The sequence below is a fragment of the Camelus ferus genome, chromosome 9 (assembly GCF_009834535.1).
Source record: "Camelus ferus isolate YT-003-E chromosome 9, BCGSAC_Cfer_1.0, whole genome shotgun sequence".
NCBI lineage: Eukaryota > Metazoa > Chordata > Mammalia > Artiodactyla > Camelidae > Camelus > Camelus ferus.
Genome location: NC_045704.1, coordinates 74,076,011 through 74,103,045, shown reverse-complemented (window position 1 = coordinate 74,103,045; position 27,035 = coordinate 74,076,011). Strand labels below are relative to the sequence as shown.

Here is a 27,035-nt window from a genome sequence, read left to right as displayed (position 1 = left end):
TTTATTGCTTCACCATGATCAAGAAACAGTCAGTTCAATAGAAAGCCAGCAATACAGAATTCCAGAAATATTTATGAAGCCAAATGTTCATGTAGTAATTGATACATTTTCCAAAAATATCAAAGGCAAAATGCACTCTTTTACTTATAATCGCACAATTGAAATACAGTCAAAAGCAAAACTTAATGAAATTAACATACATTGGTGCCTATCTTGTATTTTAAAAGTCATCAATGAATCACCAAATTTGGGGATCACAGTGGTTATCCTGCAGGTCAAAGAAATAAAAATATTTTGTTGTAAGAAAGTCTACCAGACCTGGACCCACTTCACAATTGGAGTATTCTAATGCTTTGTCTTAGTGTGGCCAACCATACTAATTCTAGTTTCTAGATAATTAGCATTTCTTAAAACACTGTAACTTCCTGGACATTTTTTTTGTTTGTTTTTTCTGTAAGAAAAAGAAGATAGTATTTACTTAGGACCTACCATGAGGATTCACACTGATGCAAATACACTATCTTGTTGAATTCATAAGTTGAAAAATAACATTAGGTTTTACCCACAGTAAGGATGTCCTTTATATGTAATTCATGTTAACAATGGGTTTTTTGATGTCTTACTAATGTGGAATTTATTTTCACTTAATAATTTAAAATCACTTTGACATACAGGTAAGTTTTTCCAACATTCTCCACCATTCCTTATAAATATCTTCTAACTTTTACACTTTTAGATATTTTAGGTATATTTGGAACACCATTCAGCACAATTTAAATTCATTTTTATAGTTACATCAATTGCATTTATGTAGATTCATAGTATAATTCAAATTATGCATGTCCTCTAATGAAAGGAAACCAGAAGCCAGAATGATTGTAAGGTGAGGACTATGTCAAGGTCACTATATTTATACCTGTTATGAATTGTTATATGATACTTTCTTTTTCTAGCACGTGTCATTTTGCTTTTACAATTACTGAAAACCATGTTTTCTGTGGTATCACTTAGGCGCACAATAATCTCTGCCTTATATTTGCACAGTTTGTTCTCCTGATGTGCCTTTGCATAAAAAATACAATTTTTCAAATCAGGCAGAAATTAAATGCAGCCTTTAGAAATAACATCTGTGACTATACATTTAAAAAGCTTTATTAGACATTTGAAAACATGCTTTCCTTTGGAAGTAAAAAAAGTAAACCTGGAGAAATCAGACATATTTGCAAGTATCTCTACATTATTTTAAACTAATCAAAAGTCTTGCTATTAAGTAACAGAAAATTTATAAAAAGGATGTAATCTGAAATATTTTCCAGCATGCTCTAATACTGACCTCCTTCCCCTCATTATTCCTGGAGGCTTTTATTTTCTTTTATTTCATTTTATTTTGTTTAAGATTCTGACCTCTAAATATGATACAGGGTTCATGCAGCCATGATAAAGAAAGGAGCCTAAGCGTTAAGCTGAACAGGAACAAAAGAAAAAAAAAAAAAAAAAAGAGAGAGAGATAAACAATCTCAATGGCATTCATCTTGAATTGTATCTCTCTGTCTTAGTCACACATATCATTTAAATTTCTCACTTCTATATACACATCAAATTAGGGAAGTAGATAATAGGTAGACAGATGGATAGAGAGAAATAAAGCCTACATGGTTTCATTAGGTATGCATCATATACAGAGTTCTAATTAGTAAGAAATTTAAAAAATTAAGTAAACTACATAAATAAAGGTTTAGCACTTCTCCCATTGTGGAAGAAGTGGGCTTACAAATATTGGAGAGCTATTTCCTATGTCCGTAGGAATTTAGATAATACTGTCTCTGCGTGAAGATTTGTCCTTGGGAAATACATGATGTGGGCATATCCTTAATTTAACTTTTCATAGTGGAAAACTAGGGAAATAATAAAACAATCCTGCGACTGACATAGATAAAAGGAGATTTAGACAGGCAACAGACTCAGGATGCCTAAAGCTGTCTTAATGTGCAATGCGAGACCGGAGCCCTTGGGTGCTCTGTAGAACTTAGTGTACTACAAAATTCATCAGCTGTCTTATCTTGGGCATATTTTATGCTGGATATTTCCCACTGTTGGAGCAGGTCATTGAGAGGACATGACACTGGTTGACCCTCAAGCTGGACCTGGGCAACTGGAGGCTCCTCATCCCCTCCCCTGTCTTTGAAATGTACCTTCTGCCCACTGCTCTCACAGTGGGAGCCATTTTCAAGGAAGCAGACTTGAAAGAACAATGTATTGTTGAGACCATCTGGATGGTATGTGTGACTGAACCCATTTAAGGCCTCTGTATAGTCTTTTAAATTCTGGAGCTTGGGTGCAAAGAGCTACACATCTTGTGACCACCTAAGACAAGCCTCATACGTAAGTTCCCTTGCTTCGTAAGCCTGCCGCCTACCAAGCTGGTGTGGTTTGCCTCTGTCTTTGGTCTCTTCTTCCCCTCTGTGTTTGGGGCCCAGTTTGTGAACTAACAATTGGAGGAGACCCCAGAAATGGACCTTGGGAAAGAAGCAACCGCGGGGGAAATCCTATGTTGATCATCAACCCACATGCTAGATGCTTGTGGACCACACGTGCGTACAGGGATGTCCTCAGAACATCAGCTGGTCTAAAGCACTTGTTTGAGGAACTGCACAACCACTACCACAAAGAAGGGAAGTGAGCTGGGGGCTGGCCTCGACTGAGAGCAGGCGGTTGGTCACTGATGCCCAACTAGAGGTTGAAACTCGAGAAAAGCAGGCAGAAGAGCTGAGGTTAGAGAAGGATGTGCAGTTGTCCACTACCCTGCTAGTGCTGGGGCTGGCAGACCAGGTGGGAGAGCAGGAAAATAAGTTGGACACCTTCGTGTGCCATCTGCGAAACTAGGAGGGTATGGCCTGCTGCAGATTAAGGTCTGAGTGCTTGTGACAAAGCCCGACTGGGATGCTAAGAGGTGGGATCCTTGGAAAGTGAGGAGAACCAAGAGGATGATGTTGTGATTGACAGCTCAATGGACAAAGCACCCTGTGCCATCAGACCCCTAATGCAACACAAACCCAAAACAACCTCCACCAATGGGGCAGCCCCCAATTCACATAATGTTCGTGGTGAGAGAATACACTCCTGCTGAGCTTACTGACAGAGCTGCCAAGACCCAGCAACAGGCCAGGGGAAGTATCCAGGCATGATCCGTGCAGCTGTGGGATGCTGGGGGCAATGGAATTCCTATGACTGGGCAGGAGTCAGAGAAATGAGTAATATCACTGCACACCCTGCCCTCCAGAAGCACCTGCATGGCACTTAGAGGATTCCCTTAGGGGATTCCCTTCTGACTGGGTTATTCTAGACTACAGGAACAACTGGCCCCATGAGGAGGCTCTCCCTGGGCATGTGGGACCCTGGATATCTTTAGAGGACTTGCAACAAAGTCTTAGGGAGTTGGGAATGAGAAAAGTCATCTAAGGCCCTGTCTTTGAAGGCCCTAATTGGTCTACATTCACTGCAGGAATAAAAGCCACAATACTCCAGGACACCGCTATCCATGCTGAGCCCAGTCCTGGGACAAGGCATTTCTAAAACTGGGTAACCCATTGCTGATCTGAGGGAAACTGTAAAATCCCGGGTACAGGTACGTAATATGGGGAAGACCTGAGACAGAGAAGGAACTCAAGAAGCCAAAAGCCTATCCCAACTGGCAGTAACGTGTCCAGTAAAAGTAACCCAGAAGCAAGTGTGGCTTGACCTCATTGCTGCTGGTACCCCAGAACAGAAACACAACACGGTGTGGTCAGCCTGTGGAGAGCCTCAAAACCTGGACGACAGTGCAGACCTGCCTGCAGCCCGACTGAATCCGGCAGGGGCCGCAGGGACACAGTCTTATCTGGTGTAGGTGCCTCCCACATGCTGAGTATAAGATGCAAGCCAAAATTACCTCCAGAAATAAACAGAAGTATCTGGTTGATACTGGAGTTGAATGTACCCTAATAACGGTAACCCTCAGAAGTTTCCTGACCCCTTCAGCTCCATCAGTGCTTACAGAGGGCAAACAGCGATGGTTAGGAAGGTCCCTTTGACACAGAAAATTGGGAGTTCTTTGCCATGAGAAGACCAGATTTTTATCTTTCCAATAGCATAGAACATAGTAGGCATTGATACCCTACAAGTTCAAACTCTACAAACCTCTATTGGTGGATTCCACCACTGGGTTGGTTAGAATAATTAAACAAGTGCTGAGAGGATACATCAACTGGGAACCAGTAAATCTATGACCCTTGCCAAGACTGCTAACTGTCAAACAATGTAGATTGACTAGGGCCGTACGGGAATAGGAGAAAGTATCCAAGAACCGCAACAGGTGAGTATAAATCTCCTTGCCCGCAGTGCTTTCAGCAGCCAGTGTGGCGGCAAAGAGTGAGATGACCTTGGACTACCAAGAACTGAACAGATAGTGTCCACCCCTTTCTTAGCATTTCAGTTTGAATCACTTACTTTACTATAAAAAATGCCCTATAATAAGCAGCCTCTAAAACGGCCCCTAATGGTCCCTCCTGCTACTGTCGACACTCGTGAAACGCCCGTTGGAGATAGCGGCTTGCTTCAGAGGCACAGAATATGAAAAAAGTGAGGGAACTGGTTTACAAATTGACTGGGGCTTCCATCTCACGTGTCCTCTTTTACTCCCTTCCTCACTCACTCTGAGGGAGGCCAGGTGCTCCACTGTGCTCTGCCCCGGGGCAGGGAGCTGATGTCTCTGGCCAACAGCCAGCGAAGTCCTGAGACCTGCCAGCCGCCATGCGAGTGATTCTGGAAGCCGGTTCTCCCCTAGTAGAGCCTTGTGAGGACTGCAGCCCTGGTCAGCGCCTCCACTGCTGCTCTGTGAGATCCCCACTCAGAGGCACGTAGTTGAACTGGGCCCAGATCCCTGCCCTATAGAAACCATGACCTTATAACTATTGTTTCAATCTGCTCAATTTTAGGGTCATGCATTAAGCAGCAGCAGATAACGAATACAGTGTCTATCAAATAAATTACTGAAATAATTAAATGAATAAATTATATAGTGTGTTGTACATCTCTTTTTTATTAACACAGATTTCTTTAACTCCAGGTGTTACACCCAGCATAAAAGTTACTTTGTTTGCAAAACTTATTATCTCTAAAAAGATTAGATAGAAAGTATTATAACATATAAATGTTACTTTATTATTTGTTATTCTAACATATATATTCTCAAATATAACGTATTAATTAGGTACAAACATTTAATATACACTAAAAGCCTTTCTAAAGTTTTTTTGAGATTCATATAACCAGTACCCAGACTTCAAATAAAAGCATTTCTATTAGGGTCTCTGTCAAACTTTTAAAAACAAGCCCAAGAAAATCATATATTACACGTGTGCAATAATGTGTCTGCTTTAGAGATGTTTCCAAAAACATGCACATAGCCATTAAGGTGGAATTAGAAAAAACAGTCATTAGTTTAAAAGTTCTTTTCTTTTCTCTTTTTTAACCACTCCTCGCTGTGACCTTGGTTAAGTTAAATTCTCTCTCTTACCTCAGTTTTCTCATCTGTAAAATGGGAATAATAATTGTAACATATTGTTGTGAGAATTAAATGAGCAGATACATGTGAACTTTTTGGAACAACACTAGCTGAGTAGAATGGAGGCAGTACACGTTAGCTGCTATAGTTGTCTGCGTTATTATACTTACTATTGTTAGCGATAGGAAAGAAATAGGAACCATTTGCTAATGTGTCTAAATATAAACACTGTTTCAAACAGACCACATGTGCCAAAAATAAGCAATTATATGTCAACTGAACTGAGCATCAGCTGATTTTGTTTAGTTTGCTAAATGATCGGTTTATTATTCCTTTCTGATAATGAAATAAATACACTGTATTGTGGAAAAAGTAAGATGGAAAGAAAATACAAAAAAGAAAATTAGTGGTATGTTTTAGCATTTTCTCCCAAATTTGTTAAAATCTTCAATATATTTTAACATTGTTATTGATTTTCCTTATAATCTTATTATATTTATGTATTCTATACTATACATTTATGATGAAGCAAACTCAGTTTTATCAAAGGTTAGTTGTATTTTCAGACTATGTTGCTAATAAAGAAAGGAACCTCTTATTGTATGTATTGTATGAAACACAAGAATTGAGGACTAGATAGTGAACAATCCTCCTAATTTATGGCATCCACCCCACAAATTTTATATGGAATTTAAATATAGAAAAATTAAATCATTAATTTTTGTGTGAATATAAAAATCTTCCTTGAAAACTTTGTGTCTTTAAGGAAAGAATTACTATGATTTCCAGTGTTTACAAATCAGTGTTTAAAGTGTGTTGACTATGTACTCACTTGGCATGGATTATTATCAAGTGCTAGTGAGAGACATTGGAATTGTTTGATTCTAATTAAATAACACCCAAATAAGAATTCTTTACATAAACACAAATGCCAGATGTTTGAAGAGGACTGATAATCCCTCAAAAAACAAACAGTAAGATATTAAAAGTCATTAAAGTTATTTTCTTGGGAGTGACTTTAGATTTTCTCTTTTTATGTTACTATCGATAATTGTTTTTGAATAAACATTTGTTATTCAAAGTAGACATTAATGCTCAAGTTTACTTTGCAAAATATGCCTTTCATAGGGGTGTAAATAGCTGAGAAGATCACTGATGACTTCCAAGTAAAACTGAATTTCCTGCTATTTCTTTTGGCCATTGGGCTCTGCTGTGCTCTGTATGCTACCAACCACCAAAATAAGCAGGATGTCCAGTGTCCACCTGCTTGAACAACATTGGATTGGTATTGCTCTTAAATATGTTATATAGAACCCTGAAGACTAGAAAAAAGGGAAACGTAAGTGGGAATTTTCAAATATTTAAAAAATACATTCATGTGGTGCACAGTAAGACTATCTTCAGCGGTTTCTCTGTCCCCTTACAAAGGGACTTTGGGCTCCTTCCACCACTAGATGATGGTGGTTTGGACCAGGGTGGAATCAGCAGAACTAGCGGAAATGGTCAAGTGATGCTCTCAATGTAGAGTCAGCAGGATCTCCTGTCATATCAGATGTGAGTTCAGAGCAAGACAATGAAAAATGACTCCAAGACCATAAAATCAGATTTTTTGAAGTGATTCTTTGAAATACATTAAACTAGTTTAAATTCAAGTGTAACAGAGACTTTTCCTTTGTTTGTCTAGAACGTATTTACGCGACTGCCAGAGGTAGCAGTCTGTGTGAAGGTAGAGTAAGAACACATAGAAGCTAGGCAGTATTTGCAGAATTCACTTTAATCTTGAATTAGGGGTCAGTTTTCTATACTCCCCTAGGCAGGCGTTCATTGTAATGATGGTAAGTTTTGAAATAGAGTTAGATAAATTGATGAATACAATAAACCCTAAAAGATAATTCAGGGGGAATCTAGACACAGGGTAGGAATTAATTTTTTATTGCCCACACATTTTTTATATGAATAAATTTTTTAACATGTTTGGATTCCAGGAAGAATAGCATACTCCTGGTCACACACTACTCTGCACATCCAGTGAACGTATTTATTGTATGAAACCTCACATTCTCCATCTTTACTCTGGATGTTTATTCAAATGCGCTTGAATAGTCTCAAATCATGTTATTTTCATCTGTTGATAACGTAACTACTATACCTATAGGACAGGTGCTGTCTTTTTCTTATTTGGTGTCTGTAAAATACCTGAAATCATCTCACTGATTCGCAGTGTGGTGACTGGTGTTCAGTGTCCTGGGCCCACATAGATATTCTGTTTAAACTGCACAAGCTGCTTTCCTGAAGAAAGCAAAGGTTTCATTCACCAAGTGATAGTTTAAATTGTACATGTGTGTGTATTCAATGCTACTGTTCATCAGGAAAAAGCCATAAATAGAAGGAAATATGTCTGAAAGTTTATTATTGTTGAACAAGAGGAAAAATAGCATGGATGTTAATGAGAAATACATAATAATGAGGCATAAAAAATTCAAATTTCATTTTGAAATTTCCTTAGGATTTTTGTATAAAACTTCAGCTCACTGCACACATACCCATGCTGTCCCTTTAAATACCCCAGTGATAAGGCCTTTGGGTTTTAAAATTCAAGATGAATAAGAGAATATCAAAGGGACTTTGAATTCAATTATATTCTGGTGGACTCCTTACACCTGGTCAGAGGCAGGACATTACACCTGGAATTATAACAGGTCCACAGAAGGGCAGAGCCCAGCCCCGCTCAGGGCAGCCTTCATCCACCTCCTCTATCTCAGAGAGTTAATTCTAATGCTGAAAAAATATTCGCACAGACCAACAACACGTTATACAGACACCACATACTTTAAACACACACAAGTACTGGATCAATCTAAAATTGACCGACGTTGAATAAATTGTAAGTGAAATTTAAAAATGAAATACTTCAATTTGAAAAACACTATGAATTTAATAGCAGTTTGAAAACTCTGAATAATAATACTGTTTTCTGTATTTGTTAACACCTGATCCTCCTGGGTGGTAAGCCAATAAAAATAAGTGAATACTTTGGTGATAGCTCTGTGCCAGAACTCAAATATGGTGCAAAATTAAGTATAGATACCCTAAATACAATAAATGGAAGACAGCTTAGGATAAATAAAATATGAATTAACTTTTGTATTATTTCAAATAGTGTCTTAATGTTTTCCTTATTTTGTGTTTAATATTTGGAATTTCTCTTTAGCTATACAACAATCAAGTTGTATATAATTGAGAATAAATTTTATAGTTCCAAACATTGAAAATCCATCTTCATCATACTAAGTTCATTTAGAAATTTAGAGATTTTGATGTCTTTGTTATATGACTATATTACATATGACTGACACTCTGTTCTGATATGCAAAGATAATATCATTAATATAACTACCATTTATTGAGCACCTCAGTATGCTAGGCTCTTTACTAAGTAAACATATGATCTCAACTAATTAGCTTTGAAAGTTAAAAATTTTACATTATAAAAATGACATCACATAATTACATTAATACAGTTGAATTGGCATAGTGTTGAAGGCACTGTATATTAACAAAATCTTGTGTACTCTCAAGATCTAAAGAGGTATGTTTACTAAAATGACAAAATAGATACTTTTTATAGCAACTGTCTCACCTCGGCATGAATGGATACTAACAATACACCTCTCCAAGGTAGAGTTCAGTAACAATGATATGACTCCTGACAGGATGTAATTTAAGGAATGTGGCATGGACATAGATTCAAATTTAGAGTTCTCTAAAGGAACGGTAAAAGAAAAAAATATATTTTTATGTATATAGACACTATGGAGAAAGTCAGTAACATCGCAGAAGACAACGATTTCCTTGTTTTCTCTCTCCTTCTAATGGTTGCACAAATATATACTGGTATTTTACCCCTCAGATTTTGCAAAGTGGGAGTTTGTGTGTGCATGCTGATTATGTATATATAGAGAATATTAAGCTTTCATTGTCCAAGGTCTTTTGAAAATAGAAAAATAGATTTCTGATTTGTCTAAACAACCTTCCCATGCAAAATGCTGGGATTATTTTTAGTTTTATTTTCAGCAGAGAAGTAAGAATTTGCTCAGTAGTAAAAGAGACTATCAGCTCAGCTTTAATCTTATTGAGGATAGAAATTGCTACCACGAAGTCTAGGACTTGCTTGACATGGCAGGACAGATCTGCCTCTGTCCTTGTCTTTGCCATAGTCTCTTTCTCAGGACTCCCCTGTTTAGCATCCTGCCCTTTCCCTGGCTGTCTCCATCCCACTTCCCATCCATATAAAACATGTGCTAGTCGCATATTAAATTAGCGCAACACTCCCAAACACACACACACACTACTGCCCTGACATCCTTCTATGTCTACCTCCCCATTCCTCTGCTGTCTTATTTAATAAAATTGTTCAACAAATTTGTCTACAATTCCCTTCACCTCCTTCACTGCTGATACCTCTCTCTAACAGCCGTTTTTGATATTCTACATCACTCTAATAGTCTCTTAACTTCTCTTCCTATTTCAAAATCTGCTTCCCCTACAGTCTTTCTCTTCACAGAAGCTGAAGTGACCCTGATAGTCCCTTAAAAACAGAAGTCGTATAATGTCTCTACTAACAAATTTCAAAAGTTCTCTTATCTCACTCAGAATGCTTCCTTTCATGACTTAAAAGACCATACATATTTTGGCCACCAAGTTATCTCCTCGTCTACTCTTTTCTAGGCTCGTTGGCCCCATTTGCAGTTTGCAGACAAGTCATATCCCCTCCCACCACGGCTCAGCCGTCACCACATTCAGGGCTCTACTCAAATGTTACTGTATCAAAAGCTTTTCCCTGGAGAGCACCCAATACAACATAACATTTTTCCTCCTTAGCAAACTGGGTGATTTGTTTACTGATGGTATTCCCCTAGTAGAATATAAGCTCCTGGGGGAAAAAAAAGAATTTTCTCTCAGAAACCAGAATTACTTGCTTTTATCTTAAAATAAAGGCCAAAATGCTTACCATGGCCTACGGTGCCTTGCATGAGCAAAGCCCCATCCAGTGTTGGCATTCTCGCTAGATAGCTTGTTCTTGGGAAACCGTAAAGCATTGGCACCAAAAATAATTTTTAAATATCCTCATAGTTAAAAATTGTATCAACCTAGTATCCTAAAGAGAATTAAAACTTTATCTGCTTTTATTTGTAGATTGAAAGATTTTACATTTGAGAAGGTCAAGTATTCAAATATGTCCAAAGCTCTGAAGACTGTAATCCACATCTACATCCCACTTCTGTCTTGTTTCTTTTTCCCTGTCCGACCACACTGGTTTTCCTTCTCTACTCACAGCCATACAAGCTGCATCCACCAGCAGGTATGGGTCCCGATTTTCTCTCTGCCCAAATTCTTTCTCCTCCCCTCCTCTGTTTATTAGCTAGTAAAAGACCTCACCCATCAGCGCTCAGCTAGAGTCACATCCTTAGGTCACCCTTTCCTGACCTCCAAGACCGATTCCCCTCTTCAATGCTCTCATGGCGCACTGCATGTATGTGGCTGTGTAACTGCACAATTGCTAGTTTAATAGTTTTGTTAATCTCAGTTTCTCCAATTAGATTGTAAACACCATGAAAGTGTGTCACATGGTCGGTGCTCCGTATTTGTCACACAAATGAATGACCCCCTACTGCAAAGAGATAATGAATCTGACACTGCTTCTCCAGTTGCAGATTCTTTTAAACTTTTAAGGTTAACTATTGAGTTAATTAAACCTTTCTTTGTCCTCTGTCAATATGTTAACATAGGTAATGCTCTGCCTCCTTGAACACAGCCGAATTCTCTGGGGCATAATTTATTCCTGCTCTGCCAGCTGAAATACAGAGTCTATGACCTTCTCTTTCCCCTGGTGACTTGGACATTTATTTAGTCATTTACGGTTATTTAAGTGTCAGATTATATTATTCTCGATATTTGCCCCATAGGACATTGCCAAATATACCTCAGGATCACATTGCCAAAAGAATGGCAGCAGCATTTACAAAAGCACAAGAAACACAAATGGAAAGCACATTACAAAAATCTCATTTCTGTTATTTCTACTATAAAACTATTTCTACTGCAAAACAAAATGACCTCTAAAATCAAATTTCTGTCTAAATGAATATGCATTTTTATTTAAACAAAATAAAGCAGCTTTTAAAAAAATACAGACAACTACTATGTACTTTGATGTTCTAATATATAATATTGTTTTATTGTACCGTTATGTAGTCATCAGTGAAATTTATTATAGAATATTAAAAACACATAAAACAATAGGAAAATATATTAAAATCTAACTAAAACATGTTCATAAATCTTAACACTTTTCCTTCAGATTATCAAATATTAGCATTCAAAACTTTTTGATAATACACATAGGATATTCAACTAACTATGTTTCTTATCATTGCTGAAATATTTAACAACATATCGATGTAATATGATAATTCCTAAAATAAACTAAGTCAACCTTTATGTGCAGTCACTATTATAAGAATTAATTGTTAAGAATTTCTCTTACAGAGATCGGCTTTAGGAAATGTAATTTGTGAAAATAGCTTTCCAGGAAACTGACAAGGCTTTATCGGGTTCTCCCCAGTCACCTCATCCACCCCCATCATGTTGCAAATAAAAGAGAGAGACCTTGAGAGATTGTGGGGTCACACAGTCTCCGGCCAGTGGTCTCTAAAGCTGCAGAGGGGATGGATGGGTGTGGGAGGGCAATAATGAGAGCAGCGATGCCTGACCCACTCTTCTTGTAGTTTTATAATTCAGTAGGGCTGAGAGAGTGGGAACCAGCCAGCACTGATTTCTCCCTTCATCTGAGCATGATGTGACTTCCCACTGAAATGACAACTAATAAAAAAATGTAACTTATAATTTAAAAAAAACTGTCTGTTGGGTGTATTTACCAACAACATTTCAGTTACATTTCAGTTTGGAAAAAAGTAATAAAACTGTTTTTGTAAGTTTAGAGCTGCTATATATGCTAGTGAGTAATTAATTACTTCATATAAAGAAAATAATTACTTATTGTCTTATATTTTAACAAATGTATATTGAATCCACACTAAGAACCACCCAGAAAAAATTATAACTAGGACTTTGTGATATGGACTCATATTATTATCCCAAATTTTCTAGAAGGAAATGAGGCTTCCTAAAATTAAATAATCTGCCAAAGATCACACTGCTAGTAAGTGGCATAAATGTCTTAAGTGATTGTAGTGTGCTGTGTACTATGCAATACATCATCACCAGAACATCAGAGAAATTCCACTAAATTCGTTGGAGGAGAAATGTGGTAGGCAACCTTTAAAAGACCCCCAGTGATGCCTACATCTTGGTAATATCCCCCTGTGTTATCCCCTCCCCTTGAGTGTGGGACAGACGTATTGATTCTCTTGCAATGACTAGAATGCAGCAGAAGTAACGGGATGGCACCTCAGAGATTAGGTCATAATCATATAAAGAGTGGATTCCATCTTGGGTGCTTATCCTCTGCTTGCTCTTCGGCTCATTAACTCTTAGGGAAGCCAGCTGCTACACTGTGCACTCCTCTAGAGAAGCAGGCTGCTGGGAGAGGCTCTGGGCAGCAGTCAGTGAGAAACGACAGTTCTCTGTGCCACAGCCTGAGGCTCTCTACTGCAGGATCTGGTGCTCATGAGGCACTCAGTTCTGCCTCATCCACGTGAGTGAGCTGGGAAGCAAACCCTCCCCAGTCAAGCCTCAGAATACACCAAATGACATCTTGACTGAAAACTAATGAGAGACTTGGAGCCAGAGTGCCCTGCCAAGCCATACCGACTTTCCTTACCGACAGAAACAGGGAGATAATATTTGTTGTTTTAAGTTACTAAGTTTGGGGATAATTAATTATGCATCAATAGAAAACTAATACAGGAAAGTGATATGATTGCATATTAGCTTCTTAAATATATGAGTACCTATAAACTGTAAAATATATTAATTACTACTGTAATATTGCCCAGAAAAATATACTGACTTTATTTTTAAAGTTATCTAAAGGAGACACTGCTATGATATTTACAGATGTCAGAAGGTTATCAATTATATATACCTCCTCAGTAAGAGTCACAAAGTCCGGAAGGGCAAATACAAGGAGGTTTGCATCTTCCAGCATTCCAAAAAAAAGCATGAAAAATTGTTTCTTACCAATAAAGACCCTCATTCTTAGCCTAATATCAATTCATCATTGACCTAACAAGACAGCCAACTTGTCATTCTTTCTCACACCAAGGGTAAGAAAAATAAACCACAAGGGGGAAATAAATCCTCATGTTCCCATAAATGTAACAATGCTCATGAGACTTAGTTCCCAAATATGTATGGTGGACAAGAGGGTCAGAGAAACCCACCCACTGAAGAAACTTTCAATGACTGAGCTGGATGCAATGTTAGGAAAATTTTGAAGGCCAGATACCTTAGAGGTAAGCAAATCTTGAAGCCAGCGGCTGTCCTGGGTCCAAGAGCCCGTTTTTGTGCCAGAGGCATAAGGTTATATCTGACTGTAAATATTTCACAGAAACAATGACCTCTGAAAATATCCCAGTGGAAATAAACATCCGTTCTAGTTTACAACATTCAGGCACTCAAACTCTATGGAAAGGGACAATACCTACAGTGACAGTGGCCTAGGTCAGTAAGTGTCACTGATGACTCACAGAAGGATGATAAGGAGCCAAAGTGTGAGAGACAGTAGGAAGACAGAGGGACTTTTTGGCAGCTTGCAAAGAGGCGGTTGTCTCCTGCAGTCAAGGAGCCATTGCAGCTGAGCAGCAGACTCAGAATCTGATAGTTTGAGCTACGGATCTCCAGAGATGCCAGCGAAGGCTGTCCGTCATGCTAACATCAGTGTTCTGGTTGGGAAAATTGAAAATCCTAAACTCTGGAATAGGATATATTGCATTTATTATGCTAGGGAAGCAGATCTGTCAGAGGATTATGTTCCAAAGGTGGGCCATCTTCCAAGGCTATCAGAAGTGGGCTGATGAAAGGCATGCCGACATCACTGAAAAAGTACAGTGGTAGTTGTTTTCTACAGGCTAGAGATAACAATAGGAGAAGTGGTCACAGTCCTGCTTATATCAGTATCAATGGAAGTATGGAGCCCCAAAGTAAGAAGAGCCAGGTTTTGATACACAACTTCTAGAAGTCAGAGGCCACAATTACTGAAACACCCTGCAAGGATGGAGGAACAGCCAGGGGGCTCTGACTTGAAAGAAATTACAGAGACTCTTAGTACATCATGGAGCCAAATGGCACAGCCTGCAAAGGTGTTATAGAATATCTATAACCAGAAAAAAAGAGTCAGAATACGGAATCAGGGTAATCAGGGTGATTGTTGCCCCCAAAATCATTGATTTCCCAATCAGTCCCTAGAAATTAGCCAATTTTTAGGTCCAGAACCGAATGATTGAAAAGGTGGTCCATTTTCTAGGAGGAAGGATCCTGCAGTCTTGCAGCAGGTGTATACTTTAATGATTCCCAAGTTCTTTCCCTAAAGACATATGGACATTACTGGAGTGACTGAACATTAGATAGAGGAGGATATTCAGAATTTTTAAGGGACTGAGTTGGTATTGCTACTCACAGACCCAAAATGTCTTCACAACTCCCCCTCCCCATTTCAATTAAGGCTTAGGAGGATAAGTATTAACTGGTCTTTTAGCCTAAACTTAGTTCACACAGGACTCATTAGGTCCACAGACCCACCCATTGGTCATGTTCGCCAGTCCCAAAGTATAATTTGATTTGATACACATGGTAGTTGGAGGAATTTCCATATTGGGTCCTTGGAGTATCAGATAGGAACCCAATAGATGAGGAAGGCCAAGTAGAAACCTCTGGAACTGCTTCAACCTCTGGCTAAGATAACAAGCCAAAAACAATATTGCATATCCCAAAGGGATGGTAGAGATAAGCACTTCCATTAAAGACCTAAAGGATGTACAATTGGTTGTTCCTTTCATATCTCTGTCATTTACATCTCCAGTTTAGTCCCTGCAGAAAATACAGAGACATGAAGAGTGACCTTAGGCTATCATAGGCTCCCTGAGTTGCAGCTAGGCTGGCAGATGAGTTGTCACTGACGGAGCAAAGTAGTAAGTCTTACAGAGGTGTCATACAATACTTAATTTGGCAAATGCAGTTTTAGACTCCAATTAGAAAAAAATAATCAGAAAGTTTACATTCACGTGGGACCAAAAAAACCATTCATTTATAGCTTTGCCTCAGGGCCACGTTAAATCTACCACCCCTGTCCTGATGCAGTCTGAAGATTGTAATGTCCTAGATATCTTACTAAATATCATACTAATCCATCACATACTAATTGATGACATCATGGTGATTAGGACAAACTAGAGGTGGCTAATTTTCTAGAAGCCTTGGGAAGAAACCCATGCTCCAGAGGGTGGGAGGCAAATTCTAGGAAAATTCAGGGGCCTATGACTTCAGTTTTTAGGCATCCAGTAGTCAAGGGTGTGCCAACATTTTCCTGCAAAGTCAAAGATAAATTGCTGCATACTTGATTTCCAGCTACAAAGAAGGAAGCACAGCATTTGCTAGACCTCTTTGGGTTCTGTCAGGGAACAATGACTCTGACTGATTGGACAGCTGATGGAAGACTGCCAGCACTAAATGGGGCTGAGATCAGAAAAGGTTTCTGCAGCAAGTCCACTTTCCAGTGCAAGTATCCCTGCCACACAGGCCACAGAATCAGCCAGCCGCTATGGCGTTAGATGCTACCACTCCGTGGTGGCAAAAAAGGTAAGTGAAGAATGAAAAGATGCACCAGTCAGAGAATCACAACACAGACTCCTAGGTGTCCTCATTAAAGAGTGATTTACTTTTTGATAAGCATGTATTCTGTGTAATGTGATCCCTGTAGATATGGAATGCTTGAGCAGGGAGCACCACATGAGAATGTGTGTAGAAATGCCTGTTATGAACTGGCTCTTCTAGACACACCAAATCATAGGGTAGGATGGGTTTGGAAATGACACAGCTGGGAGAAAATGTGAGTAGGAACAGAGGACACAAGTAAGCTGCAGCAGCAGTTATCCCAGACCTCCTGGTCCAATGACATTTGCATCAATGACAGAGAAAGCCTGAGGTGCCTTCAACAGACTGTTCATGGAGATCTGCCCTTTGAGGACATTGTTGGTGAAGGCTCCAAAGAAAGCGATAAACTTGTTATTGAAACTAAAGGGAGGCGATATCCTGGTTATACAGTGGCAGAAAGCTTCGCAATATTCTACCCCACACTTATGTGGAAATCAGAACATGCAAGTGATGAATTTGGTTATCCAGCTAAGGAGATTTCCAAATAAAGTGTGATCATTTCTTACTACTTATAGGAAAAGATGAGAGGAGAGACATAAACTGAGGCAAGGACCATTAAACATAAGGGAAACAGGACTTGACTATTTTGAAAATTCTGTCTTTCTACATAGCAAAAGATGCTACAGTCATGAAATAGCTTCCAAACATTATTAGGAGAAAGTGGAATCGAAATAAGCCATGATCTGGAGGAAAAAAGCTGAGGAAGTGACTGTACGTTTTGTGAAAATCTTAGGAAGATCTAAAGGTCAGAGTATTCAGTCACACAGAAGACCCATTAAAGAGATCAAAGTGTGCCTTATGGAACCTCGCTAACAATAGAGCCTCTAAGAAAAATAATCGTGTTGTGTCTCAGCCTTCTCTGCTGGAGCTCAAGGTCAGAAGGGCTGGTCTCAATGAGCTCTGTGGGTACGGCTCTTGGCAAATGGAGCGAACCCCAGTGGAATCCACAGAAGAGCCACAAGTTTTTGAGAAAGTTATTTTAGCCAAAAAAAAAAAAAAAAAAAATAGAGACAACAACTTTGGAAAGTTGGACTGGAAGGGATAGAAAGAGTACAAAATGAAAAGAGACTGCTGGACCCTAAGATTCTAGCATCAGGAAGTGGACTTATGAAACCACTCGCTGCCTATGCATGCTACTTTTCATAAAAACAAAAGGATGGCTTGAGGGTGGAACTAAGAGTGAAGAGTTCCTAGGCCTTTAAAAACTAACCAAGGAATATCCAGCTTTGCCCATCTGTGTTGCAGAATCGCTATGGACTGATGATGCCTTTGTAGCTCTCGTGTCCCCCATTTTTGAACAAGAACATCTGGAGCTGTTTTCTCTACACACGTCCTGCCATTTGCATTTTGAATGTGGAGGGAAGATAATTTGTCTTCCTAGTTTTATAATCTGTAGATCAAGAGGAACTACACCCAAGGAGTCTCAGCCACATTTACACCTGATGTAGAGGATGACACTCTGGACTTTCAGCAGAAGCTGTCATGGAATGAGACACTTGGAAACCTTGGGAAGAGATGAATGTAATTGTTCTGACAAAGGGGTCAGAGGGTGGTCAGTCATGGACAGGCTCGAGGATGACCTTCAATCATACTTCCTTGTATCACAGCTGTGTCATCCCCTCTCCTCAAATGTGGGCAACATTGATGACTTGCTTCCCATCAACCGAATACTGCAAGGAACTGGGATAACACTTCCATAATTTCACTGCATGAGACTGTAATCTATCTTGCTAGTAGGTTTTCTCCTTTGCTGGATTTGATGAAACAAGCTGCTGTGTTTTGTGCTGTCCTTTGGAGAGATCAACATGAGGAAATAAAGGAAGCCTCCATTTAACACCCAGCGAGAAAGTGAGACACTCAGTCACTTAAACCACAAGGAACTGAATTCCACCAACAATCACACATGCTTAGAAATGGATACTTCCTCAGCTGACCCTTGAGATGAGACCACAGCCCTGGCTGGTATTTGGTTTGCAGCCTTGTGAGACCTGAAGCAAAGGTCCTGATGCAGAGGATGCAGGTTAAGTTGTGCCCAGACTCCTGACTCACAGAAACTGTAAGATATCACGTGCTGTTAAGAGCTATGGAGTCGGTGGTATTTCATTTTTCTTTTATAATTATCTGTTACTTAAAATGTTACACGTTAAAACTCTTTTATATAAACACTATATGTTGAAATTTTACAAGTTGTTTTTTTTTAATGTTCACAAGATAATAGACTTCTCTGAAGTAAAATCAGGGGATTAGTGAAGGGGGACATCTTTGCTGGTCATGCAGAGTTTGTCCTCTTGGTAAACATTTGCTCTAATAAAGACACAGATTTGTCTTTGTGGAGAATTTGAGTTTTGTTTTCTTGTGGGGTTTTTTTTTTTGTTGATTTGTTTTGTTTTTAAATCAGTACTTTGTTTAAAAAAAAGCTCATGTGCTTCTTAGAAAAAAATATTAACCAAACTATGACCACTTGTCCCAAAGCAGTGATTCACACTTTGTACTCCTATAGACGTGGAAGTCTGGGTTCCCATGGGAGAGAGTTAACTCCAAGATGTGTTAAAAGGATTTCATGGCACTTCTTTGTGTGAAGATAACCCATAATCAGCCCTCTCTGTGTTTTTGATCATTCTCTCTGCTTACAGTATTTCCTTACAAATTCTGTTTGTGCTTTAAATCCACTCTTCATTTACCCATGAACCCCATCCCCAGAAAGACACAACCAGAACCCCAGCAAATATGGGCTATTTCCTTCTCTTTCCTGAAGAGAGTACTTCCGACGAGGAAATAGGCAGCTCATTGTGATGGGGTAGCTATTGTGCTTGATTTTTACTGAGATTTATTGTTTCAATACTGTGTTATTATCTAATAAACCTCTCTTGGAAAACGATATGGAATGGCTATTTTAATTTTCAGAAATGTTATGAAGAAAGAAACACGCCACATGGTTTTGACAGGGTTTTGATAACCAAGACACAAGAGCTGAGATTCATGTCTATGGATTGCTTAGAAATAAACTATTTGGTTTTTTTTACACTATCATTAACACCTAAAGCAATCATTGATGCGAATAACATATTAACTGGCTAAATGAATAAGCTAGAGGGACCAGAACTAGTCCCTAACCCCTCAGCACTTGCTTTTTCAGCAGCCGTAACAAGGTGTGGCTTGGAAGGAATTTTAGTTCCTTAAAGTCTCTACCAGATCTCTCCCCAAACCATCCTATATAAACAAATAATTCAATTAAAAAATGCAGATTCAAGGCAAGTCCTATATGTCTCCCTTGAACCTATAAACACATCTTTTATAGAAAGATGTCCTCTGTCTCCACGCAGGGGCTCTGGTAGCCCTCACATTCTGAGTCCCTTGCCTGCAGTGTAATGTCCCATGCGCAGCACTCGGGCTTCTGAACTGAGATCAAAGTGCTGATTAACACTCATTCTTAATAAGGTAATTTTGAATTAATGTATTTTCCATTCCAGTACAGGGAACTATTTTAAGAGTGGTCCAGCCAGAGACGTTAATACTTAAAATATAACTAAAAATTTGTTCAGAGTAAAAGGCTGAGGGGAGAAGGCTGGATACTTGCCTATTCAGTCATACATTTATACCATATTTTACTGAAGGAAAAAGAACTGAAGGGAAATAATAAAAAACATATGCTTGAGACTTCCCAAGAATTTAAATTTTGAGAAAGAGATAAGATGGGGACATAAAATAAACCTAAACATCTTTATATTGTATAGTTATATGAAGAAAAAATTGGAATAAAAACGGGGTCCAAGTTCATGGGGGCTGGGTCCGTGTAAGGTAAAGGTGAAGGTTAGTGATATGACGTAAAGGGGGATGGAAGTGTCTTAGACACGCGGGTGCCGGATGAGAGTTCACTTGAAATGGATCTGAACTCTAATAGTCACTTACTCAGGTTAAGTGGGAGGAAAGAGCCATGGATATAATGAAGAACCAGCTGCTGTAAAATTGCGGCAGTAATGGTTTAAAAAAATGTATTTCATCTGGAAAGTCAAGATGAGTAGTTAGAAATCTCATTAGGCATCATTATTTCATTAGAGACTGTCATCTCCTTCTTTGATATTTCATTCCACCCATATTGAATTATCAATTATTTAATGATTTCCACTTAATGTATCTTATCACAGAAAATTCCATCCAGGGTCTGTACCCTTCCCCCATTTTAGTGACTATAAAGCACACGACTATTCTAGCAACAGATGCTATAGCAAAAATCTATATTAAAATAGAAATACATAAACCGTAATGCTACCAAACGTTTTTGTTCATGCCCACGGCTTTTCCTTTCCTTTAAAAGAACAGCTGCTCATATTGCCGTTATATGCATCTGCCCCCTTTTTATCTTACTCATCGGAGGTTACAGGGAACATGTTTGGCCATTTTATATTGTCAATGAGGTCACTAACCCTCTCCCCAAATGGCCGATTTGGCATCACATGAAACATTACAGAAGGTCAAAAGGTAAACCTACAACCAATAAGCAACAGGAAAAAGCTATTGGACTCTATGGTCACAAATCATGTGCTACATAACACATTTGTAGATGACCCAGACAAAGGGCTTCCAGCTGCTGCTGAAAAGGGAGAGGAGGAGGCAGAAATTTGAATAGAAGGGCTATCTCAAGGAGTAAAAGAGAAATGTTGCTTTAAAATTATCAGTCACACTCCAGGCTTGTGATATTTGTGGGAGCCTGTGATCCAGTTCAACAGCCAAAATTCAATTTCCTAGGGGAGAACCCTCAGTGACTGGTTTCTTGTCCCATTATCAGGGCTTAATATATGACCTGTGTATTTTGCGTATTACATTTATAACAGAAGACATAGGCTGAACTGGAGTGACTATTAATTAATTCTTAGTGGTCTCAAATATGTATGGGTACAAGAATCTTCTTGTCATAGAAACCACATTAACTTCTCTATTGTATAAATACTAATTAAATAACGGCAGAATTAGTGTAGTAAAAAGAGATCTTCCAGACAGTATAGTTGAAGATGTTCATTTTACAGAGAAAAACACCAGAGTCCAAAGAATTTAAGGGATTTGTGCTGGACAGAGGACATTCATAACACAGATCTCAGCTCAGTGGTATTTACTGTCTGGCAGTTACATCCTAACAGAGAGCTGAAAAGGCTGTCACCATATGTTCTTGTAAACCAGAGCACCTAGAAATATTACCATCTTGGGTAGAAAAGAATGTTATATTCAACCACAGAGTTGACATTAGTCATTTGAGCTCCAGTCATTTGAGAACCTCTCTTCCTTTTGAAATTTCCCCACATTGTGAGCTCTGCGTTGCCAAAACAGATGTCTCCCTCGCACGTGACCGCTGGTTCTTCTGTCCACAGACATTTATGAAGGTACCTGAATGTTGAAGTGAGCAGAGCAGGGAGTTAGTTATGTTCCCCAGAATTTACCCTCTGTCAAATGTACTGTTGAAAGTACTGGTTTTTCAGGGTGGAGGGTGTTGAACCCTCACTGTAATATGTCAGGAGCTTTTGCAATGGCAGAGATGACAGCATTTCCTCAGAGGAACTTCAAGGCTGTGATCGGGTGTTGTCAGTTTTCTGCCTCTAGGATTTCCATAGGGTTTCTCCCAGGCCTTCCACGAGATATCCAAATTATTTGAACAGCTCTTCTCTCTTCTCTGTTTCTTTGAGACTAAGGTCAGTGAGCTGTACCTAGAGCACTGTTTGTTTTTTTTTTTTTTAATTTCCACTTTGAGACAACTGTGCCATACACTATGAAGAATAAAGATGTAAACATGTTCACGGCTCCTGGGAGCACACATACTGCTAAATGTATGACATATAAATTACTGCTAGCAATTAGGTAGATCGTGTTCAGGGTTGTAATAATTACAGAAAGAAAAAAAAGTCTCTTAAGAGTTTACAGAAGGGAGGGCATGTTAACACTAGTGGCAGTTCTCAAAATTTAGTGAGGCATTACAGGTTTCTGAAATTTTAATGCAGAATACTGGTTCCTGGGTTCCACCACCAGAGATCATAATATTTATAGCTGCATTAGGGCTCAAAAATTTGCATTTCTATCAAGACTCCAGCTAATTCCGAAGAAGCTGGTACCCTAATTCCACCTGATGAAAAACAACAGGGGCTTAGAAAAATTTTAGGGAGAACATAATCCTTAAAAATCAAGCTTCTCAATTTTTGCCAAGTTTTATCTGTTTTTTTGTGGGCTATAATTCCCTGTTTGCTTATCTCTTTTCTAAATGTCGCGTGATTTTAAGTTTCCCAGTGTGTCATGTGGTGTCATCCAAAATGACGTAGGATCTTTCAGGAAAACCTGGGAGGAGCTTAGAGCCAGATGTTGGATAACCAGAACCCCAGGATAACCAGAACCCCAGCGGATGGAAAGCAAAACAGTCTAAGCGATATCCTGTCCATAAAATAACAAGTTCACATCTATTTCTACATTCTCTTTCCCAGGCTTGATGCTCGTCCACGTTCTAATTACCTTTCACTAGGTTCAGTCCATATAGGGCTGGTTATGGAGCAATAAGAAACAACCCTCATATCTCAATGGCTTATTTGTTTTAAAGACTTACTTTCTCACCCATGCTAGTGGTTAAATGCCAACCAGATGAGGACACTGCTCTGCATGAATGTCCCCCTTCCTCCAGGATCAGTACTGATGGAGAAGCCACTTTGTGAAATGGCAGAGGTAATGAGAAGCCACAAAATTAATTCTAAAATTTTATATATATATAATAGATAGATAGATAGATATAGAGAGAGGAGAGGGAAGTTGGGGGACAAGTCATATGACTACTCTAACTTCAGCTGGGCAAGAAAATGGAATCTTACCAGGTGCCCACAAGGAAAGAGAGCCAGCATATCTATGAACATCCTGTCTGTCAGAAGGACCACCGCAAAAGCCTCCTAACTGATCTTTGTGACATCAGGTTTCTTATCCAGAATCTGTTCTACAGTCAGATTCATCTACTTAAAAATGACTGACTACTTTGTTCTGTCCCAGGAAACTCCTAAGTTTCCCTCCTGTATTTTTAACAAAATTCTCAGAGTGTATTTGAGGCCTTCCGCACTGTGTCTTCTCACCTATCTCCCATCAAACGCCTAAGACTCATCTTACATGAAGCCTGTAGTCCAAGCAATTTGTACACTCCTCAAACATGGTTTTACTTTACCAACTCCAATTTTTTAATTATGCTGCCTGGAAACCTGAATTCAGACTTAATTGGCAGTTATTAAGTAGTGACTATATGTCAGATAAATTTCTTGTACAGTACTTATTGTGTTCTCATGTCTACTTATCAAAGTACCAGCAATTCCGTTTTATATGATGCCTCCTCCAAGAAGCCTTCCCTGATGTTGCCAATTACTTGTGATCTTTAGTTGCTCATAATCCTTAAGGTCTTTGGATAAAGCTTTAATTTAACATAGCATAGACTGCTTTTTATTACAAATACCTAATATTTATCTAATCTTCAAATAAAAAAATGCAGACTTTGGGGGCTAGGAATTGAACTGCTTTTAAGCCATCTTTTATGCAGCTCTGTGCAAATAATACCATTTATTAAATAAATATTGAACTGCATTGTGAAATAAATATGCATAACAGCACCTGCATATCAACCAATGATATATTTCACCTTGGAAATTAATTTATTTGTGTGTGTGTTTATCATTTGGGGATTCCTAAAGGCACTGTTACTAGGTGATCATTAACATTTTCCCAAATAATCAAATATGTAAGCTGGGAAGTATAATTCTGAGTAGAAACACACATGTCCAGATAGCAGCTCTAACAATGTCTAATTTTAATTTTTATTCAGGTTTTTTAGTTTGTGGGGGACAATGTAGAAGTGAGGGTATATTTAGCATAGTTCTTCCAAATGTAATAAGTAGGACTCTCCTTTGCAGCCCATGTGATCAAGTCTTCATTTGTGTTTCAAAATAGTCATCAGCTGTGCTAACTACGAAAGGAAGAGACGGTACTGTCAGCCACCAGATGGGAAATTATTTCAACCCAGCGTTACATTTATTCATAACATTCAGGTTATAACATAAAGCAAAAATGGCCGCAGAGGATTTTGTTTTACTGCCTGTAAGGAACTCCTCTGTTTTCTGAGGCTTATATTTTCCCTTTGGTGTGTTTCAGGCATACTTCATCACTTAACAGGCTTTCTGTAGCTCATTCAAAGCACTTGCCTTTCCCCCTTTCCGGGCACCTATTACTGAGGTTCACGCTGGTAATAGCAGTCAGATTAATATATAATTCTCATGTGTGTAATACAACAAATGAGGTAGACTCACAGTTTGAGGGTCATGCTGTTTTAGAGTTGATGGTGTGATTTATACATTCTCCCTGAAGTGTGATATCTATATTTACAGAAGGAACATCATTCAGTTTTTATGGAATAGAGCAGTTCTCTTGTCAAGGAGACTTAGATGACATCTCAGACCTCATATAAAATTTTATATTCTCTTAAGAAATAGTACTGTATTTTGATGTGCTTTTCCATAGTATTATTCTAAAATAAAGTGAATTAGTAATGATTTGTTTTATGTACTGATGATGGAGTCCCGTTAACTCAATTACGCTGTCTATAGCAACACCTACCACGGATAGGCAACATTCGCTACCAAGCCAAGAACAGCTGTGCTAGGATCTGAGCTGGTGCTGTGCTTACAGATGAGATAAAATGGGGAGAAAAAGTACCATGTGGAGAGATCCGCTCACACACAGACTCCTTTTCTTCTGTGAAAGCCTCCATTTACCCACACTGACTCTTCTTATTCTTAACACCCTGACCATGGTTGTTACGTTTAGGGGTAGCCACCTGTCTCAAGCAGGACTTCTGATTTGTTTAAACTGGAATGGAGGGAAAAAATATGCAGATCCTCTCTGGGGTTGAATAACATGAGATGTAAAATTTGATAGTTTCCTGTGTTTCCAACCATGTTCACTGAGCCAGCCAGCAACAAGAAAGAATGAAACCACAAAAAGAAGCAATGAGAAACAGGTAAATTTCTGTCAGCATCTGAGTTGCTGAATCCCATTGTTCCCAAGGATCAGCTGCACCTTTTCCTTCACATGGCTTGATTGTAAATTATTCTATGATTACATGAGCTAATAAATTTCCCTTTGTCAAGCTAGTTACATAGAGTCCGATAACTCACAACAAAGAGCTTTTGGACAAAGTGAAAACTGTGGGACTGCAGGAGTCTGGATTGGACTTGGAGCTGAAAAAAAGCCAGCACTGGATTTACACTGATGGTAAAGAATCAACTAGACAAGATGGACTAAAACGAGCAATACAGTAAAGAGAAAGGAGAGTGTAATGGTTTGGATTATTGTTTAATGATACTCCCCCTCCCTTGGGGGTAAACTATAGACCACTAGTCAATGGAGTGTGTGTGGATATGTCACGACCACAGATTTTGACTTGTCCTCTTGTTCCTTAGATCCATGATGAGAAGGTTTTGCTCTGTTTGTCCTCCTGGTCCATGAACACTGTAGAAACAAGTGGAGCAGACCCGAACTCAACTTACAAGCTAAAGTAGAGCCACCCCAGCTGCTAGTGAGAAAAGTAAATACTGCTTGTTGTAAGCCGCTGAGTTCGGGGCTTGTTGGTTACATGGCACTTATTTCGGTAATGGCGAACTATTAAACTTGGAGAATTGTGGGTTCGTCACCAGTTGTGGGTTCTGGCCAGCAGAAGTTCCACCGAGATGGAATGAATTATTCAAGACTCTGGAAAAGTCAAGAGAGAGAGAGGGAGTTGGGAGCCAACTCTAGGAGCCTCTCAAATCTCTCATATTTATTGAGTACAGTCGGAGCAGGAATTTAGGGAAGGACAGGGTGGGATCACAATGAGTACAAAGGCTTTGTTCATTGTTGGTGTTTGGCTCAAGGTCAGAAGACCCTTTTTGGTGAATCATAATCGTGTTGAGCCTTTCAGCTTATCAGGGCGGAACGTATGAGAATTAGCTGCACAACAACATTTTCCTTGGACTCAGGCGGCTGTGCCTGTCTTAGGTTGCCCCCTCAGGGGATCTTACACGTCATTGGCTAACCAGCCTTCTCACCTGAGTCTGCAGCTTTTTACCATTCCAGCCCAAGGCTGTTTTGGTGATAGAAGACTAACAGCAGGCACGCCCAGCATTTATAGCCGGGGGCCTGGGTCATTGCAAAACCTCAAGGCAGTTACTAAGCACATCTTCTTTAAGGAGATAAGCGGCTGGGATCTGTTACAATTTGTTAACCCAATCATGGGCTCCCACAGAGACTGAGTTGTAGAAATTAAAGGCAAAGCAAGTACAAGAATGAGTAGTTTCAAGATGAAGTTTCAGGAAGCAAATACCAGTGGGCTGACACTTACAGGAAATAGAAGAAGCAGGTAGATGACAATACACAGAAAAGAAAGGGAGTATGGGCCATGCAGTACATATAACAGAGAGAGGGAAGAATAGTCAGAGAACTGTGCATAGAGAAAAAAATCATGGGGCAGGCTAAAAATACTTCAGAAACTGCCTACAATAGATGCAGAAGTGAAAGGATGTGGGAATCACTTGACATGGTAAGAGATAAACAGGAAAAAGGT

At 39.0% G+C, this 27,035-nt stretch overlaps 1 long non-coding RNA gene across 2 annotated transcripts in view; it reads right to left on the bottom strand.

Annotated features, from left to right (window-relative positions):
• Positions 1–27,035, bottom strand: part of LOC106730695 — a 427,796-nt gene that overhangs the window by 107,918 nt on the left and 292,843 nt on the right. The window contains exon 21 of one of the 2 annotated variants that reach the window (XR_004322741.1): positions 21,336–21,814. The exons of the other annotated variant lie outside the window; for it this stretch is intronic. This is a non-coding gene — a long non-coding RNA (uncharacterized LOC106730695). Of the gene's footprint in view, positions 1–21,335; positions 21,815–27,035 lie in introns of those variants that run through there. 2 annotated transcript variants of the gene reach the window in all.